The 20628-nt window shown below is 38.0% G+C and overlaps 1 protein-coding gene across 34 annotated transcripts in view; it reads left to right on the top strand.

Moving 5' to 3' along the window:
* Nucleotides 1–20628, top strand: part of PARD3 (par-3 family cell polarity regulator) — a 707905-nt gene that overhangs the window by 306105 nt on the left and 381172 nt on the right. The gene's annotated exons all lie outside the window — the stretch shown is intronic.

Here is a 20628-nt window from a genome sequence, read left to right as displayed (position 1 = left end):
ACCTTATCATTTTTAGGCTTGAATATTTTTATTGGTCATCTTATTTCTTTGCAACAAACAAAGTACATTAAAATTTTAAATATAGTACTGTGTGATTATTAATATATAATAGATCAAAATAGCACAAATATACAAATATGTAACGTTTTGCTTTTTAATGTGGAAATAAGACCATCCAAATGAGAACAGGTGAAGGCTATTTATTCAGAGCTTGCTGTAGTTAGGGGGCAGCTATCATGGCTTGCCTTTGACGGAGGCTCCCAGGCAGGCTGAGGAGTGGGAATGCTTTTGCATGGAGAAATGGGAAGGCTTGGGTGTGCTCTGATTGGAAACTGCTGGCATGAGGTAGCTGCAGGTGGGCTACCTAGAATAGGGCCATATATGGTGTGATTGTTTAGAATTTCATATTTGGCTTTCTCTGGTTGTTCCTACGTTGGAAGGAGAGTCAGAACTTAGGGAGTAAATAGAGTTTTGTTACATCAGTATTACTCAATTCTTCTAATTCCCTCCAAGTTAAATGCTAAACACCAATTAGTGGTCCTTTGTCAGAAATTATTTTTGTAGATATATCAATGAGCTGAAAACTGGCTTATGATATCCTTCTTTTTTGTTGAAAGGAGGGATCTAGAAACTACTTGAGTGGCAAAAGTGTTTGTTTTCCAGAGGCATTTATGTTCTCAGCCTTGAGGCTGCTGTATTAAACTGTGCTTTGTCATCCTGGAAGTTTTTATGCAGAGTTGTACATCAATTGTAAGATTCAGGACAGGTGACGCTTTTTTTGTTGTTGTTTTGTCATTTTTTCAATGCGTGTGTTTGTTGTTTGTTTTTTAAATTTTGCAAAGCAGAAGAGCTATTCAGGACACCATCATGACTTTTCCTGGACTGTGGGCACTTTGGCCATCATGGGCCGCCCTCACCATAGTAATATCAGTCATAAAATTGTATTTTATTTAACTTTAAATATTTCAATATTGTACTTTTTCCATTTTATGCATCATTGAATTGATTTTCATGGCCCATAAGAGTATCATTTTCTTCTGATGTGAGAAAAAAGTGAAAACATTTTCTTTGACTCTAAAAATTTGTTTTTCTCTTTTGATTTTAAAGGAAAATAAAACACTGTCCTGGGCTTCTAAACTTATTGTGGCCCTGGACACTGCCTCATGGACATACTGGCTTTGGGGCTGTTGACCATGGAGAATTTGGTGGGAAGAAACTGCATTACACCTTGACCCCCTTGTTTTCAGGCTCGTGGAACCTTTTTAGGGAATGATGCATATTGAACACGAAGAGCTTGACATGGGATACCTTAAAATGTATCTCTCGGAAGGTCTTTGCATGCTCCCAGGTAGATGCATGTTCTGCTCTAAAGGAAACTGGTTACTAGATATTCTACATAACTGTTGGGGTTTTTTCCCCCACCCAGATTTTGATAAGTTTGAGTGTATATTATACTTTATGGGAGTATATTTTACTTATGCTTTCAACATGAGCTTGTTATGCAGATACTCCTTTGTAATATAGAGTGTTTACATTTCAGAAAGAGTACAGGAAAGAGAGTCACACCATCTTGGACACTGGGCAAGGTTAGTAGGTAATTAAACTGGTCGCCTCTTTGAGTACCTGCCTCAGGATGGTTTTGTATAGTAATGAGATAATGTTCACAGTTCTAATGCAGCCTGTGACACAGGAGAAGCACTAGACTAACAGATAGTTGTGGAATGGTGTGCGCGATGATGTCTCCTGAGTGCAGATCCACTTCCTGGGGATGTGTAAAGGGGTTGAGATGTTACTCAGCCCAAGTAACTAGGACATGTATTCTGGAATGGGACACTACTGGCCCCTTAGGTAGATGGAGTGGAACTTTTACAGAGTCAAATTGGAACCATGTCTGTGATATACATTTAACTGTCTTTATTTTCAATATTAACAAATCAGGCTTAGATCTAAAGCTTTCAGGGTCACACAGTTCAGGTGCAAATCATTGAGTCCAAGGCTGGTGATATTTTGTGTATGACTTTTTCACTCTATGATTTTTTTTTTTTCTTCAATTCCCAAGGACTTTTTGTAGAAGTCAGATATTTGAGGGTAGCCCAGGTTTAGGTCATGGCTGGATTCCTTTTACCTCACAATTCAAATTTTTAAATATCTCCTCCGGAAGATCTAGACTGAAGAACGAAGTTTCCTTTGAAAATGATGTAAGCCCGAGGAATGGTGAAATTTCTGGAAATGGTATTGCTATAAAAATTTGGGGAAACAAAGTATCTGATTTATTTCATTTCTTTTTTTGCTGCCTTTTAAATCTTTTGTCATTTTTAACCTTTTATTAGCTATGTTAATTTTAGTTAATTTTTATCCATTACTTGGGAAATTTGTCTGAAATGATGGTATTTAATTAACTGATAAGATTTTACTATCTTCCTAACATTTAGACCTTAAAGAAATATCAATAATTGTTATAGAAAGCTTGTACCTAAGTTAGTGCCCCCTCCCACTTCTTGATTTCTTAATTTTTTTTCTTAGCAAGCATATACAGATTGATTTTGTCTTTCTAGAATATCCAACACCTTTGGTATAGAGATCTGTCCTCCTAACATTTGCTGGTATCAAGAGTACTATTTTCTGGATCTGATTTAAATACATATTGCAAATAGAAATAATATTCCTATTGTATTTCCTTTTAACTTGTGAAGTGGAGCATGGCATACAAATGGTATTCTCAGTATTTCAAATAATTACCTTCTTACTGTGCAAGTTCTATTCAGCATATAAAACCCATCCAGTTTTGTTGTAGATGCAATCTGATTATTACATGTTGACAAGGTCATATATCTATTAATTGGATTGGAGATGGGATACAAAATTGCTGTAATTATTGTAATTTTCTAGCTAATTGCAGGGTTGGTGGTGAATATTTTACTTCTGCAAAATGAAAAACAGTATTCCATCAGAAGTTGTTTTATGGGGTTTCAGACATTTTGTTTTATATCTTTGGTGCTTTTTGCCCACAAAGTATCTCCTTTTTTTTTTTTTTAAATCGATCTGAATGTCACTGTGCTCATTGGCAGGGATCGGCAAAATCAGGCACAGGCAGAGAGCTGAGTAGTACTCTCAGCCACCTCTTTGTTCCCGTTGCCACTTTACCTCTATTGTTTATTTATAAATTGGTGTACTCTTTTTTCCGACCTGTAACAAAGGTTGGAGGGGTCAGAGCCAGTTGGAAGAGGATCCTCTGCCCTCTTGTCCCCTGCGCCCCACTCAGAAATACTCTCTTAAGATGAGCATTTAAGAAATTAAGTTTATATGGTTTATGCGTTCTTTTTTGCATTAAAAAATTAAGTAAATTATTGGTCATCTTAGTATTTGTAATACAGGGCTTACTTTGCATATTCTCCCGTAGTTTTGGTTAGAAAACTGGGAGCTGTATTGGCATTTAAAAATAATGGTGTATATGCAAGATGTGTTTGGAGGGTTGCAGATCAGGGACACTGTGCTACTGTGGGGGCGTTGGAAGCTCACTGCAGAAGATGGTAAAAGCAGACTGATGTGTATTCCCTGCTGAAATATAAACTGGAGGCGCAGGTGAAAATTGCCAAACCTAATGAGCAATTTGGCAGATAAGACAGGCTGTCAGGCGGCGGCAGTGCAGCAGCAGGCGCGCTGTGAATCAACTTGTGTGTTCCAGAGAACTATATTTAAATAACACAAATAAAATCTTCTTTTTCACTGATATTTGCAATCACAATGAAATTTATTTTATCCTTCAGATTTCCAATTAAATGGCCATTAACATGGTGATTTTTGTTGTAAAATTATTTTTTAATTTGCCTGTTGACATTTTTCATCCATAAAACATGAACAAGATATATTTTCCATACATAGAGACATAAGTAATATTAGGTTTTCTAACACATTAATAACATATAAGTGATCACCTCGGTGGACTGAAACATTTCATCTGTGGATTTGACAGTGGAGCAGACTTAGATAACATTATACTCTCTTCAGTGTATCATGTCATTTATATCTGCTTGCGTTGCCCAGGAATTCTTTGCTCCCATTGGGCTCATGAAAATTGAGACATGTGCATGGCTTCTCCCCATTGAGGCCATCAATATATTGTATAGGAGAGATTTGGAAAAGATCTTCATAAATCTGTTGGGTGCAACAGCTCCTTAGGAAACTTCCCAGTTCACCTTCCTGATGTTTACCATTTGGAAATTGAGGCTCGATGTAAAATAATAACATAGTTTGTACTCTTGGCATAACTGAAGCTCAGGTCTCCAAATTCAAGACAAGCAGAGGTATTGCTGAAAATGTATGAGTACTTATTACCCCTCAAGATCTGTGGCATTTCCAAACTCCTGACTTTGGTGGGGCCCAAGCATCTTTGCAGTTCCTATCTGTTATGTCATCAGTATTTCTATTTTCTTTTCTTTTTTTTTTTCCTTTTTGATGTAGTCTCCCTCTGTCGCCCAGGCTGGAGTGCAGTGGTGCCATCTCGGCTCACCGTGACTTCCACCTCCTGGGTTCAAGTGATTCTCCTGCCTCAGCCTCTCGAGTAGCTGGGATTACAGGCACCTGCCACAATTCCTGGCTGATTTTTGTATTTTTAGTAGCAATGGGCTTTCATGATGTTGGCTAGGCTGGCCTCGAACTCCTGACCTCAAGCCTGCCTCAGCTTCCCAAAGTGCTGGGATTATAAGCGTGAGCTACCACATGCAGCCTGGCATCGGTATTTCTAAGTTGTCTTTAAGCAGAATAAACATTTGGCCCATATATTTAATTGCATCTCTGTGATGCCTGAAATTAAAAATCGTTACACATATGTAATATAATATTTTACACTTTATAATAGTAACTGACGCAGTCCATTGGCCAGGGAAGTATTATTTTTTAGAGATATTCTGCCCCATGTCATCAGATGTAGACATTGGCCTGGCGTTCATCTGGAAAGGCTTGCCTGTTGTGAGTCCACAGGGCTGCCTGTAGGGTATCCACAGAGCCTTGACATGTGGCCCGTTAGGATGGCGTGAGTCACAGATTTCACCAGAATTTGCCTTTGAAATTAGACCCAAACCATGTGCTACTGGACCCCCTGTGCACAAAGCTCTCTGTATCATTCAAAACCTGATGAAATCTTAGGGAAGAACAGGTTTACACATTCATTTTTTCCCACACAAAAGATTTACCCACTGCCCAATTCTTCCCTCTTCACTTCCTTTTACCCTTGACTATTATATTTGACTTGATTCTGAGGTCTTGCCTGGTACTCTTACCTTTGCATGGGAATAAGCCTTATTTGCCTAATTATGTTACCTGTTTATCGGAAGCAGAAATAGTTACTTACACTTGAAAATTTGTAATGGGAATGTAGCTGTGAATATGTTAAGAAAGCCTATTTAAATCAAAGCAAGAAATCCCATTTCCAAATGGTAGTAAGACGTGTGTTACATGGAGAAAATAATTGCCTGAAAGTGTTTGTTGCATTTGCCAAGATTAGATTGTACACTGGTCAATAAACAAGAGTTCTTTTTTTGTTGTTTTTATCTTTCAATCCAACCAGGTACTTGGGTTCGTTTTTCTGTTGGTGCATGTCACACAGAGACCCATATTGTGGATTGTTTTGTCAGCATGAAAGCCTGGCAGATACAATCCTTTCCCCTCTTCTCGCTGCACTTGATATAGATCTCTCCTTTACTTCTTGATAATACGTTTGCTTATTTATTTGTTCGTTGCTTTTAGTGTCAGCAGTGGCTTTGTGTCCCCAGTTCTGTTTGCTCCTGCCTGGCTCCTCTACCCAGCTGGAGAGGTGCCTCATATCTCAGAATTTCTGAGTCACTCCCAATCAGTGACTCCTTTCTTTTTCAGTGACTAAGAGAAAGCTGCCCACAAGCCAGCAAGGTGCTGATAAGTGTGCCTCTGAGATTCTCACCTCTAACTTTTCCGTGGAATGGACAGCTAGTAGTCTCTCTCTGGGCTACATTTTAAAGGAAAAAAAGAAGTCTAAATCAGTTTATTAATTCATGGTGTTATTTTGTGTTTACTCAATTTATTTATATTGATTGGTAAATTAGTAATTTACAAACTATTATTTGTCAATTTATTGCCTACATATCAACAAATACTTTTCTTTTTTTTTTTTTTAAATCTTGGGGACAAGCACATTGGCTCAGCCTGTAATCTCAGCACTGTGGGAGGCAGACGTGGGAGGACCACTTGAGGCCAGGAGTTCAAGACCAGCATGGGCACCATAGTAAGATCCAGTCTCTACAAAAAGAGTAAAAAATAAAAATAGCTGTACCTGGTGGCTCACAGCTACTCATGAGGCCAAGGCAAGTGGCTCGTTTGAACCAAGGAGTTCGGGCTGCAGTGAGCTGTGATCATACCACTGCATTGTAGCCTAGGTGGCAGAGTGAGACCCCATCTCTTAAAAAAAAAAATCTGGGAGGTCCAGTGTGTATACTGCATGGCTTGTGAATGTGGAAGTGCAGTGAGCATAGTTTTGCTCAAGAATGGGTTGATGATAGCACTTTCCCAGAGTAAAGCTCGTTTTTATAAAATCTCCATGTCTCAGAACGGATCCCTGCTTTAACTACTTTTCTCACTGGCATTCGAAAGCAGCTAACCATATATGAAATGAATGATTTTCATAACTCCATAAAAGGAGCATTATGACATCATCATCTATGTCTCCTTTCTTGTTCTCATAAATCCAAACCATCAACCTGTTTATTCTTGTCTACTGGCACACTGTGTATTCCCAGCATAGAACGCCTTTCTACCTATGTTCTCTCTAAAACTTGTGGAAAGTTTTCTGCACCTTAAATTTTCTACCCTAGGGATTAAACAGCTGCTATAAATCACTTTCCCACTCCTCCTCACAGAGGAAAGGGTGAATATGTAATAGCCATCACAGCAGCCTGTTGTCTATCCTGCGGTGTGTTTCTACCATATCACACAAAGCCTCTTTTTCTTGTCTTTTTAGTAGTACTTTGGTAGTAATTTTTTTAAAAAGTATGTAATGTCTGTATATACAAATACATATATACATAGGCACACACAGAGCTGATATTTAGTGAGGTTATATATGGAAGGATTATAGGAATTGCATGTAATTTAAGAATAAATTATCTTTTAAAGATAGATCCCATGTTTAAGATGAGAAATTACAGTTAGATCAGTTAGGGATGCCTCTGCCCAACCATAATATGGAAAAAGTGTAAGCAAAGGGCATTTTAGCGAACTGCTAGGGTACTCAACCTATCATCACATTTAATTAAAATGTCATTTTGAGCCACGGCTGACTCATTCGTTAATTTGTTATTTAAAACAGCTTGAGAAGTATTTATTTTAAATACAGAATTTGTGTTAATGAATTGGAAAAGAATATTGTATTGCTTGGCAGAGATGTTATAGCCTAATGATTTGTGGCTTAGAACAAGAAAAACCAGCTGGTGATCAGTTTGTCTAAGTAGTACATGAGTATCTGCTAATATTTGATAATAGCCAATTTTTTTAAATAACCAGAATAAGGGAGTTGGGAATGGGAGGCAGAAACAAGGACACTGAGGCATAAAACTGCATTTAATTCTGAGTATGGGTCTGTGATCCATGGTTCAGTTGGATCCCTTATGAGGAGGGGGAGGAAAGCCAGCTGGGCAGGGATATGCATGGGCCTGTGTCTGTGCTTCTGCCAGAAAAGAAGTCACCAGCTCTGCCTTCCTCACTTCTCCCCCTTGTCTAAGATCTGTCCTCTTTTCTTCAAAAGTGGGAAATTAGTTTAATCAAAGTTGTTGTTTTTTGTTTTTTTTTTGAGATGGGATCCTGCTATGTTGCCCATATTCAAGTAATCCTCTCTCTGAGCCTCCCCAGTAGTTGGGACTATAGGTAGTCACCACCACACCTAGCCAAGTCTAATGTATAGTTTATTTTTTCCAATTTTGGAAAGCAGGGTCTATATAGTTCTGAGTGTGTGTGTGTGTCTATATATCACTACACACACAATTAGTACTAGTCTATTCTTGCTATAACAAATCATCACCATGTTAGGGCTTAAGAGTTTATTACAGTCCTGCATGTCAGAGTCTGGTGTGGATCTCACTGGGCTGAAATCCAGGGTTGGCAATGCTGCCTTCCTGCGGGAGGCTCTAGGTGAGAATCTGTTTTCTTGCCTTCTCCAGATTCTGGAGTCCACTTGCCTTCCTTCGTGTATGGCCCTTCCTCCATCTCTAGCATTATCAACCTTGTACCTTGTGGACCCTTCTTCTATGGTTACATCTCTCTCTGACTCTTCCGTTCTGACCTTCTCTTCCATGTTTAAGACTCATGTGACTACATAGTCTTGAATTGAGTGAGACTCAGGATCATCCAAATGAGCCCACTGTCTAAGTCCATTCAGGCTGCTTCAACAGAATACCTTAGACTGGGTGGCTGATAAACAACCAAACCTCATTTCTCGTGTCCTACAGGCTGCGAGTGCAAGATCAAGGTGCCAGCAGTTTTGGTGTCTAGTGAAGGCTTGCCTTCTCATAGATCTTTACTTCTCAATATGTCTTTACATGGTGGGAGGAGCAAACAAGCTCTCTTGGGTCATTTTAATAAGGGCACTAATCCAAGTCATGAGGACACAGCTTCCCACCAGGCCCCACATCCTATACCATCACCTTGGGGATTAGGATTTCCACTCTTGAGTTTTGGTAGACACAACATTCATTCCATACCACTAGGGTAATGTCCTGATGCCAAGGTCTTTACCTTAATCACATGTATGATGTAAGGTAACATGGCAGGTTCTAGGGATTAAGATGTAGACATCTTTTTTTTTTTTTTTTTTTTTTTTGGCGGGGAGGAGGGTGGGAAGGCATTATTTTGCCTACCACATTTTACATGCATTTAAATATTTACGGTAGTGTGAAAATAACGCACTTTACAAATACATCGTCTTCCATGATAATATGAAATGAGCATCTGACCTAGTGATATTAATGGGCTGATCATTTTGATTTCAGTATTTTGGGAAGGAAAGTAATGAACAGTAATGATCTAGTGAGTGTATTCACCCATTCTTACATTGCTATAAAGAAATACCTGGGACTGGGGTAACTTTCATTAGCTCACTGTTCTGCAGGCTTTCTAGGAAGCATGCCATTGGCATCTGCTTGGCATCTAGGGAAGCCTCTGGAAGCTTACAATCATGGTGAAAGTTGAAGGGGGAGGAGGCACGTCACATGACGAAAGCAGGAGCAAGTCGGGCAGAGGGGGGTGCCACACACACACTTTTAAGTGATCAGATATCCTGAGAACTCATTGTCATGAAGACAGCACCAAACCATGAAGGAATCGTCCCCAGGATTCAGAGACCTCCCACCAGGCCCCACCTCCAGCATTGGGGATTACAGTTCAACATGAAATTTGGGCAGGGAGCAAGTATCCAAGCCACATCAGTGAGTATTTCTTTGAGACCATTTTTTATTTAGGTGAGCCATATGGGGCAATATTTGTACAAATAAAACTCTAGCCATTATATAATTGTGGTTGCTTGATAAAAAACAAAAATCTGTGGTAACAAATTAGTTATTTTTAACTCTTTTGCACAATTAAAAGTAATATTTATAGTAATTTTTTAGTGCTGTAGATGGGAAATTTTGATGAGAAAAATTATGTACAGGTTGTGAATATTGTGCATGTTAGGAAGTTTCATTCTTTCACTGGTACTCTCTCTTGTTGAAGCTCTCCTCTTCGCTTCTGTATGACTTATTTTACTTTTAGGCATTAAATTATTGTAACACAAGTTATGTTACTGTATTCATTTTATGTTATTATAATTTATGTTATTTTATGTAACTTTTGTTATTGGAACATAACAGACTGGAGTGCAGTGGTGTGATCTTGCTTCACTGTAGCCTCCGTGCCCTGGGTTCAAGCTGTTCTCCCACCTCAGCCTCCTGAGTAAGCTAGGATTACAGGCATGAGCTACCACACCCAGCTAATTTTTCTATTTTTGTAGAGATGAGGTTTCGCCATGTTGGCCAGGCTGGTCTCAAACTCCTGACCCCAGGTGATCTGCCTGCCTTGACCTCCCAAAGTGCTGGGATTACAGGTGTGAGCCACCGTGCCTGGCCTATTTTAGACATTTTTAATAATTCTGTTTTGGACAGAAACTTTAAAAATGGTGGAAGATTGGTTCTAATGAGTCTTCATGAGGACATTGACCTAAAGGCCATTTTTGTTTTACAACTTAACTTTCTTCTTTCGATTGTGAAAAAGTACATTCTTGGGCATTTACTAATCTTTTAGATAATTAAAATTTTCTTAAGCATAGCACCCTTTTCTAGTTTTGTGTGTGTCCTACATTCTGCTTTATTTTGTAGCTTCTTCCAGACCTCTGTAGCACATAAGGTTTTATAAAGTCAGAATCACATCTTCATCATCCCTGTGTGTGTGTAGCATGGGTTTGATGCTTTGCATTCAGCAGGTATGTAGTCAGCCCTCTGTGCCTGTGTGTTCTATATCCATGGCTTCAACCAACATGGATTGAAAATGTTCGAAAAAAATTGCATCTGTACTGAACATGTACAGACTTTTTTTCTTGTCGATGTTTCCTAAATGATACAGTATAACAACTATTTACATAGCAGTTACATTGTATTAGGTATTATAAATAACGTAGAGATGATTTAATGTGTCCTGGATGGTGTGTAGGTTATATGCAAATACTATGCTATGTCATATCCGGGACTGGAGCATTCTCAGGCATCTGGGACCAATCTCCCACAGACACTGAGAGATGGCTGGACTCTCCTTTCTTCTCAGCCCTGTCAAACTAGCAGTGACATCAAAAGGAAGGGCCGCATGGTCTTGGGCAGAGTTGGCTTAGAGAAATAGAGAGTATGCTTAATTCATTTCAGGTTCTAGATAATGCAGCATGATAAAAGACTATTCATATGTTATAGATATAAAATTTCAACAGATCCATATTTAAATGTGTACTTCATATCTTAGCAGATTCCTTTAATGGGATTTTTTTTTCTTTACACTGAGGAAATATTTCACACTATTTTCCACTGGATGCAATTTAAAAAATCTGTTTCAATTTGTATACATTCTCCAAGGTTGTAATTTTATATGGAAACCTCACAAATAACTTTTTGTGTCTATATCCTCACCTGGTATATGCTTGCTGAGTGTCCAGAGCAATAGTCTATCATCGTAGAAAATGGAGATACCCTTGATTAGAAAACATAGCTACTGAAAGCACATCTGAAACGATAACTATTTGGTTTTTAATTTATCATCCATCTTCACATACTCTTTTTATTGTCAAAGTATTCTAGACTGCTGCATTTTGTTAAAATCTAAGAACAAAGCTTTATTGCTTAAGAGGATGATTTGGCTATAATTTTGTAGTTATATTATTCCTTATCAACTTAAAAAAAAAGAACATATACTTAGAGAAAAAAATCTTGAGCTAAACAAATTGAGTAACCATTGGGGGCGTACTTTGATTCTCAGGAACTTGGCTGCTGTATGTCTTCCTCTGGACTCATCTACAGTAAATGATGTTTCACCATCTATTGGTAATGAAAATGGTGATATGTGTGTTATACTTTCTTATGCAAGAGTCAGGGCTATTACTTCAGTGCTATTCTAAGTGTCTAAAAAAGGTAGGAGAGTGTGTATGTGTTGCAGTGATTCATTACCTTTATTTTTCTATGTTCACACGTAAGTGATTATCCTTATTTATTGGCTGGAAATTGAGTATTAATGTAGGCTTTTTAATTTTTGTTTATTTTTTATTTCTTTTTGAGGCAGAGTCTTGCTCTTTTGCTCAGGCTGGAGTGCAGTGGTGCAATCTTAGCTTACTGCAACCTCCGCCTCCTGGGTTCAAGAGATTATTGTGTCTCAGCTTCTCAGGTAGCTGGGATTACAGGCGTGCACCACCACACTTGGCTAATTTTTGTATTTTTAGTAGAGACAGGGTTTCGCCATGTTGGCCAGGCTGGTGTCGAACTCCTGGCCTCACGCAATCCTCCTGCCTTGGCCTCCCAAAGTGCTGAAATTACAGGTGTGAGCAACACTGTCTGTGCCCAGGGGATAGTGGCCTTTTTACTTCAAGTATTCATAGCAGGAATAAAGCGTGACATAAATGGCATGTATGAAATGAGAATGATGTGTATAAAACTCATGGGACAGTGACTAATAATGTCTTAAATAAATGAAATGTTATATTCCATGGATTATTTTCTAGATTTATTTTCCTAAACACTGTCTTTGAAATGAATACCTACATACCACACTTATGCATCTCCCTCAGACTTTTAAAAGAATTATTAATCAAATGAAGCTGAGAAATACTGAAGTGTCTCTTTCTGCATCTGACTGCTTCTTATAATTTGCTGTCAGTTCCTATGGGTTTCAAGCTTCTCGATTCTATGCTACTCGTATTTGAAATTTTTGGTTTTTTTTTCTGCCTACTTACCTACAATCTTATTGGTAAATATAATCTTTTTGAACATCTTATAGTAGTATATCTTATGGAAATCAAAATAATATAAGAAGTTCTTTGAGGAGGTAGGAGAGGGGGGAAAAAGCACTTCTTTACATTTCTTTGTCACGGTTTTTGTATATTGCTTCGGTGCCCCTTGAATTATTTTCCAAGATCTAAGTATGTGTGGGTAAAATGCAACTGTTTTACATGTGTAACTTTATTATAATTAATTGTGTTTCATCTTTTTTAAAGATGGAAAAAATCACACTACAATAGTATTTGTTACTTCTTTTCATAGTCAAAGCACATCTAAGTAAATTGAGTTGAGGCCACATCTTGACCCACTGATCATCTTGTTAAATTTCATGTTGCTTCCTAGCTCATTTAACTTGTGAGGAACAGCATTTTAGGAGGCTTGATTTAGCAATTCTTTTCAGTAAAACCATACCTCTTCTCAATGAATGTTGTATAAAGTCAGCACAACCTGTTCCAAAGAGATTTATTACACTGTAGTGCAGAAAATATTGTAGAAATTATTATGGTGAACGTGTGACTTTAGGCAGCTTTTCTTTAAAAAAATATAACCTTAATTGTGAGGAAAAGCTCTCACTGTCATCCTTCAGTATCGCTTGGGGGTTGGTTCCAGGAACTCCTGCAGATACCAAAATCTGAAGATGCTCGGTTGCTTATTTAAAATTGTGTAATAGTTTGCATATAACCTGCACACATCCTCTTGTACACTTTAAATCATCTCTAGATTACTTATAAGGCCTAACACAATGTAAACGCTATATAAATAGTTGTTATACTATATTGTTTTTATTTGCATTTTTAATTTTTGCATTATTTGTTATTTTTATTTTCTTTTTCAAGTATTTTCAATCTGTTGAGATTCAGTCCGTGGATTCAGTTTGAATCCATGAATGTGGGACCAACAGATAGGAAGACCGGTGGTATTTAGTGTTACTACATTGGATATTTTCCACTAGTCTTTATAATCTGCATTGCTGGATCACATTATTTCATTTTTTATTACAGAAAATTTTAAACATACAGCTCAACTATCAGCTCTAACAATTATTAATTTATGGCTAATCTTGCTGCATCTATACTCCTACGAACTCATCCAAACAGGATTATTTTGAAACATATTTCAGACTTCATGTCACTTCTTCTGAAAACGTTTTAGTATACATTTTAAAAATATGAAACGTTAAAAATAGTACTGTTTAATAACAAAAATACTTAAGCTATGTGTAATAGTGTTATTAAAATATCTGAATGTTTTGTAAATGTTGCTTTATATTTGGCTGGTTTAGAATCCACACGAAATCCACACCTTACATTTGATTGATATATCTCTTTGGATTCTTTTAGTCTATAGGTTGTTCTTCCTGCCTGACCCCTGTGCATGTGTTTCAGTTTCTTCATTGAAATCGGGTTTGCTTTCTCGTGCAGCTTCCTCCTGTCTTGACTTCGCTGAATCCATTTGTGTGGTATCTACCATGTTCTATAACCTCGGTGTTTCTTATAAACTGATAGGTGGATGTAGAGTCTTAATATAACTCTGATTTCAATTTGTAATAATATTATCTCCAGGCATTGTTGTATGGTTCCATCAGCAGATGGGGACAGTGTGGTTGTTCATCATTTTGTGAGCAGCCCCTGGTAATTATTACCTGGATCTTTTATCTGTCTACCTGTTATTACTGTAATTCTTTTATTTAGTAGGGGAATATTTCTATAAACAGAAACTTTTCCTTCTCAGCTATTCTTGCCAGTTACTCTGAGGTATACAGTTCATATGGAAAGTGTAGGCCAAATGCTTAATTTCATCTGTTTCTTTATCAGTTTTGTTTTTGTTTCTTTTTTTTTTTTTTTTCTTCTTCCCTTTTGAGACATGGTTTTACTCTGTCACCTAGGCTGGACACCCAGTGCAGTGATGCAATCTTGGCTCGCTGCCAAGACCTCCTGGGCTCAAGCATCCTCCCATCTTAACCTCCCAAGTAGCTGGGACTACAGGCACACACCACCATGCCCAGCTAAGTTTTGTATTTTTGTAGAGACAGGGTTTTGCCATATTGCCCAGGCTGATCTCAAACTCCTGAGCTCAAGTGATCCACCCACCTTAGCTTCCCAAAGTGCTGGTATTACAGGCATGAGCCACCATGGCTAGCCTCTTCCTTTATTGGTTTCAGAAAAAATAAGTTGGTTTTCTGGGGCCACATCCTCACGGTTCATGTTTACTGTTTTTTTTTTTTTTCTTTTTAAAAGATATCATTAAGAACTCACAAGCATCAACATAGTTATTACTGCAGCTGGTTGCATTATTCTTCTTGCTGATGTTTCAGTTGCCCCACATTTGAATAGCCAGACCCCTCTAAGCTGACTCCTGAGAGCTGTTGGTAGCAGCATCCTCACTTTCTGCTGTGACAGTGTGTTTCATGCTCTTCTAATATATTTTCTGCCCCATACCTGGAATCAGTCATTTCTCAAAGTAGCCTTGCCCCTATTAATGGGAAAGGGTATTCAGAGACCACTATTTGGAATTATTGCTTTTATTTTGCAAATGCTTAAAGTAAGTTAACATCAAGAGCACACTGGCTCTAAATTCAGTTTTCACAGCTATGTCTGAAAATGTAGTGAGTCTACCCTTGATTATCCGAGTGATTAATCTTTCCAAGGGTACCAATAAATGTGGGTTCTCCTTGCCAATTCAGATTTTCCTTTATTTGGACTCTGATGAACTTCTTACAGAACTGTAGCCTGACGTTTCTGTGGGCACTGTGACTGTGTGTTGGATGAGGTCTTACTTGGCAGGTGTCAGAAGCAATGATGGGCAGATCTGCTTGTCTGCAGTAGGATGCCAGAACACAGTGACCACTGTGCTTGTGTTGAGTTGTGGGTTTTTGTTTGTTTTTTGTTTTTGCTTTTTTTGTTTATGAGTACAGATAGTTAGGAAGCAGTGGTATCTCAATGAGTTTAACATTTTCTTTTGCCCCCTGCGAAATTGAGTGCCAGGAAATTGGGCTCAACCATTGTGTTGTCTTCAGTAGGCAAATTGGGTTGGGGGGGCTGGAAATTGGTCACAGTCATGGTGCTAAGTTTTGAAGAGGTTTTTCCTAGTGTGGAATGTCTGAGCATGAGCTTGGTCTTCCCTGACAGTGGAATCGGCTCCAGCTTTGCAGACCTTATCAATCCTGTTACCAGTGCATCCTACATTTCATCTCCCAAAGCTGACTTCATCAGTGATCTCTGAAGTGTGATGCAGAACCATTGAGGCATGGAAAACAAATGGGGACCTTTGATCAACATGGGGATTAGGGGAACAACAATTATTAAAAAAATATCAGGACTTAACATATCTGTATTTTATTATCTCACATTGTAAAATTTCCTATTCCTTGTATATGTTAAATAATGTTTTTATTAGTGGAATTGAGCATTTAAATGATCATTAAATAAAAGTCCTATACAGCTGCATGCTCAGAAAGATTTTCCTAACAGGGCTATGTTATCAGGAAAGTTTGGAGGCACTGGACCTGCTTTCTGGTCACTTTTTCTGCATCTTTTCTTGGGCAGTCTTTTGATCCATTCTCCAGTTTAGTCAAGTGTGATCGTTTAACAATTCACATCTCTCTTCCTTCTACCTCCATGCTTAAAAACCTTCAGTAGCTTCCCAGTACGGTTAAGAATACTGGTATGTTTTGTTCAAGTGTATAAGAATTGTTTTGTGTCTTTGCAGCCTTGTCTCTTCTACCTCATGACTAGCACGCTGGGCCTCTGAATTTCTTGGATGAGTCTTCTTCCTGCTTAACTCTAGGCACTCTCTTTTCCCTTTGCCTGGTAAAACTTCTCTTTGGTGCTCTCCTGTCTAGCCTTACTTATGCCATAGGCATCTGGTCAAGTAACAGTTTCTTCAGTAGGTGTTTCCGGATTCCATAGAGTTGCTACATAATCCTGTAGCGCCGTGTATTTTTAGTGACTACGGGAGAGTAGGGAATTTGTGTGGGTTCTCTAGATCCACTGCTGTGTTGGGAAATGTTTCATAGCCGGCTCTCTGAAAACCGCAGAAACGTGGCTTTGTCACATTTTCCCATTTCCGTGGTGTAAATATGAGTATTATGGCCAGATTCAGGCTTCCAAATTGATGTCACTGAATGTTGAGTTGGGATGAGATGCATGGTAGCAAACCGTAATATGGTATTTCCATGATAATAGATGGAGAAGATGCATCATGTGTGTAGATACTCATAAAATATAGTAAAATAATTAGAACATGAAGAGTTTTGAGTATTATCTTTGTTTTAATGTAGTTTGGTTGGAAGTTTATGTACTATCATTTTCTTTTCTGTTTTTTTTTTTTTGAGACAGAGTTTCGCTTTTGTTGCCCAGGTTAGATAGAGTGCAATGGCACTATCTTGGATCACTGCAGTCTCCGCCTCCCAGGTTCAAGTGATTGTACTGCTTCAGCCTCCCGAGTAGCTGGAATTACAGGTGCCTGTCACCACACCCAGCTAATTTTTGTATTTTTAGTAGAGATGGGGTTTTACCATGTTAGCCAGGCTGGTCTGGAACTCCTGACCTCAGGTGATCCGCCTGCCGTGGCCTCCCAAAATGGTGAGATTACAGGCATGAGCCACCATGCCTGGCCTGTATTATAATTTTTAATAATTTTATTTAACCATCAACTCTCAGAAATTCCTGAAAATTTAATAATTCTCTCTCATGCAATGGTATGAGCCAGGAGTAGAGATCCCCCGTGCCACACGCAGACAGGTCACATTTTTTTGAATTGATTGAAGACATTGGAATAAGGTAATGTATGCATGTGCTTCCATTTTGGGGCATTTACTTTGCTTTGCATTATCAACTTATTCTTTTATAACTTGCATGTCTTGCATTGTACTAGCTTTTATATGAGGAGAAGTATGTATCACAAAGGGAAATATGCACAAATGCAGCCAGATACTCAACACCACTCCAGTAGTGCAAGGCATTAACATTGATCTAATGAAGTTCAATTGCAGGTGGTTGGCTCAGAAAAATGAATTATAATACATTAATCTTGCTTTGTGGATATACAAGGTAGACAGAAAAAATGGTAAACACTTTCGTTCTTGGATTTCCCATTTTGCTATTCATTCCCTCATTTTTCAATCATTGAGAGGTGAATTATCAGAAAAACGCTTTAGCGATATTTGCCTGCAGCTACTATATTGGTAGTTTTGACTGAATTACTTAATCAATTCGACCTAAGTTTCTAAATTGACTAAGTGTTTGAAAAGATTCTTTGGAAGAAAATACAGATGATTTCACAAGATTATAGTGACATATTATGTGAAAGTGTAGATTAAGGGCACCCAACACATTTCTGTTAATCCAAGTAAATGTTTCTGACAAAGATATAAGAGTAAATGCCATCACGGTTACAAAAGCTGGTGTAAATTTTAGACATTTTAATAGCCATGTGGTAGGACATTTCAAATATTATTTTCTAAAGGTTAACTGTCAATATTTAGGTCCTATAAAGAAAAAGTTTTAAAATGCTTTAGAATATAGTATTTATTTTGTAAGCAATCTTTCTAGACAGAACAGCCCTTCTATATTTTATTTCTAAAAATCAAAAGCTGTTAGGGACAGAAGTTTTTAAGATAGAAGGTAAGCCCTTTTTGTTATAGGTGAGGAAACTAGAGCCATGCGTGAATATGGACAGCCTTGTTCTGTTTGAATCTGTGTTTTGAAGTGTGTGGTTTACCCTGTGAATTAAGACCTGAGCAGGTGCAAGCCTGTCTTTGCAGCAGATGATCTTCAGCCACATGCTTCATCCTATGCTGGCCCGTCATCCTGGATGACTCTTCTTTTTATGTTGATTCGATGTATGGTAATATTTGCAGAGAAAACTAACGAGGCATATTAGAAATCCGTACTAATGTAGATACATTTTGTAAAATCAAATAAGATTGATCACCATCCCTACTTAATTCAGAGCAAAGGAAGGGAATCTAATTTTTCTATTTTTCCACACCTCGTTTGCTGTAATGAAAATGGCATTCTGCTTTGAATCATTTCCAAGGAAATGATTTTCAATATTGTTGTCTGTGACATTTTGACAATTAAAATGCATTTCTTAAGCCTACTGGAAATGCTGCGATGCTTTTTCTTGTTTTCATTCCCCCCCCCCCCCCCCCCCCAGTGGTTCTATCTGTGCTTGTTGCCTAGGAAACCACGACTGGGTTGAATTCTGTTTGCCTGGTTGTCTGACAGACTGGCAAAGTTATGGATAAAGTTCTTGGCTTTAGAGTTGTAAAAGTGCTACTTAAATAACAGAAACATTTTATCAATATTAAAGTGCTTTATCTCCTCAATTAAAAAGCAGCCAAGCATTTGTTTGGTTTTCTTAAGATGCTAAATAGAGAATTATTGTTTTCCTTGATTATTATTGAAATTTCCTGTTTTGTATACAAATTTGCAATAGGATTTGAATTGTCACAGTGAGCTAGTTCTAAATATAGCACTTTAATAAAAAAATGCTTCTGTAAATTTGTTTACTTCCTTGGGGAGTCATGTGCATGTGTTATCATTCCCAAGAGGGACAAACATAAACATATTTCATGAAAAAATTCAAAGAGGTGTTAGAAAATGCAGATTATTTTGCCCTATGTTTGTTAAGTAGAAAAACAATTATTTCTATATAACTTTTTCAAATTAAAGTTAGAAAGAAGTAGTGGAAATCCCTCAGATCTTTTCTGAGTTGATAGAACTGAGAGTATATAGTTAATGGTTATTTAATTATACTTTAGCTAAATTCAGTGTCCTTGCTTAATACTAAAAAATTAATTACATTGCTTAATACTAAAAAAATTTCAGAGAGATGTGATTTTGGATGATCCTGTGACCACTGACTCCATGAAGCTGTAGAGCCCTTGAAATGAGGCAAGGGTAACTGAGGAGCTGAATCTAAATAGCCGGTGTGGCTAGTGACTCCATCATCTGGGGACTTCATGGAAATGCAGAGTCTCAGGCCCCATCCAGACCTATTCATTCAGAATCTGTATTTTTCATGAGGTCCCTTAGGGCTGATATGCAATGCTGTCTCTTCTAGAGCAATAATTCTCTTCTAGAGCAGTCTTGGCTGCATGTTACAATGACCTGAAGAGCTTGTGAAAGTAATTCCTGGGCTTCTTCCTAGACCAAATTTTCAGTATTTCTGATGGGGATCCTGGAACCAGCATTTTACAGAGTATTCCCACGTCATTTTAATGACTGGTGAAGTGTTAGAACCACATATATAACTCAAAGAGTATACAAACAAGTGTGACGTTTGGATGGGGAGGTCTTAAGTACTGCCCTGGATTTTCCACTTTTTGTTGAGGTTAGTATAGGAGCAGTATATGTAAGAAAGAGTCTATACTGAGTGCTAAGTATATTATCTTAAATTGACTAAACATTTGACTGGGGAGACTCTTTTGGTGAAAATACACAAGACTGTATTGACAGGCTGGGCATGGTGGCTCATGCCTGTAATCCCAGCACTTTCGGGAGGCAAAGATGTTAGTGACATACTTTGTGAATGTATAGATTAAGGGCACCCAACTCATTTCTGTTAATCCCAGTAAATGTTCCTGACATAGATATGAAGCACGAGCATTTTGTTTTGTGTACACACACCCTCTCTCTCTGTCTCTCTCTCTCTCTCTCTCTGTCTCTCTCTCTCTCTCTGTAATGTGCCCTTCCTTCAGTGTACTACTCCCCATTTCTTCTCACAAATCCCCTAATAATAAAATAAATTGTGATGAATTTTCTGTTTGCTCGTCTTAGCTAAAGGGAACTTATTTCATTCTTAAAATGTTTTTCATGGTCTTTCTTTTTCCCTGTGAAGAACGATTTCAAGATCCAAGCACGAGATGAGTCATTGTCTAATGAATAGTGTCTTTTCTTCCAGCTCTGACTTGCAGTGTGGTTGAGTTCAGCTAATGTGCATTTACTGCACTCCTACCGTGTGATGGCAGTGATGGTAGATGTAGGTGAGAAAGGTGCAAATAAACCAGAGAGTCTTTCTTTCAGTTCTTGGTGTTCCTGGATTTCATGCATACTGGATAGGAGCATGTTTTCTGTGGCTTGACGACTGAGGCTTG

The sequence above is a fragment of the Pan paniscus genome, chromosome 8 (genome assembly GCF_029289425.2).
Source record: "Pan paniscus chromosome 8, NHGRI_mPanPan1-v2.0_pri, whole genome shotgun sequence".
NCBI classification, from domain to species: Eukaryota; Metazoa; Chordata; class Mammalia; order Primates; family Hominidae; genus Pan; species Pan paniscus.
Note: the sequence above shows the minus strand (reverse complement) of the source record. Positions and strands in the feature narration are given on the sequence as shown.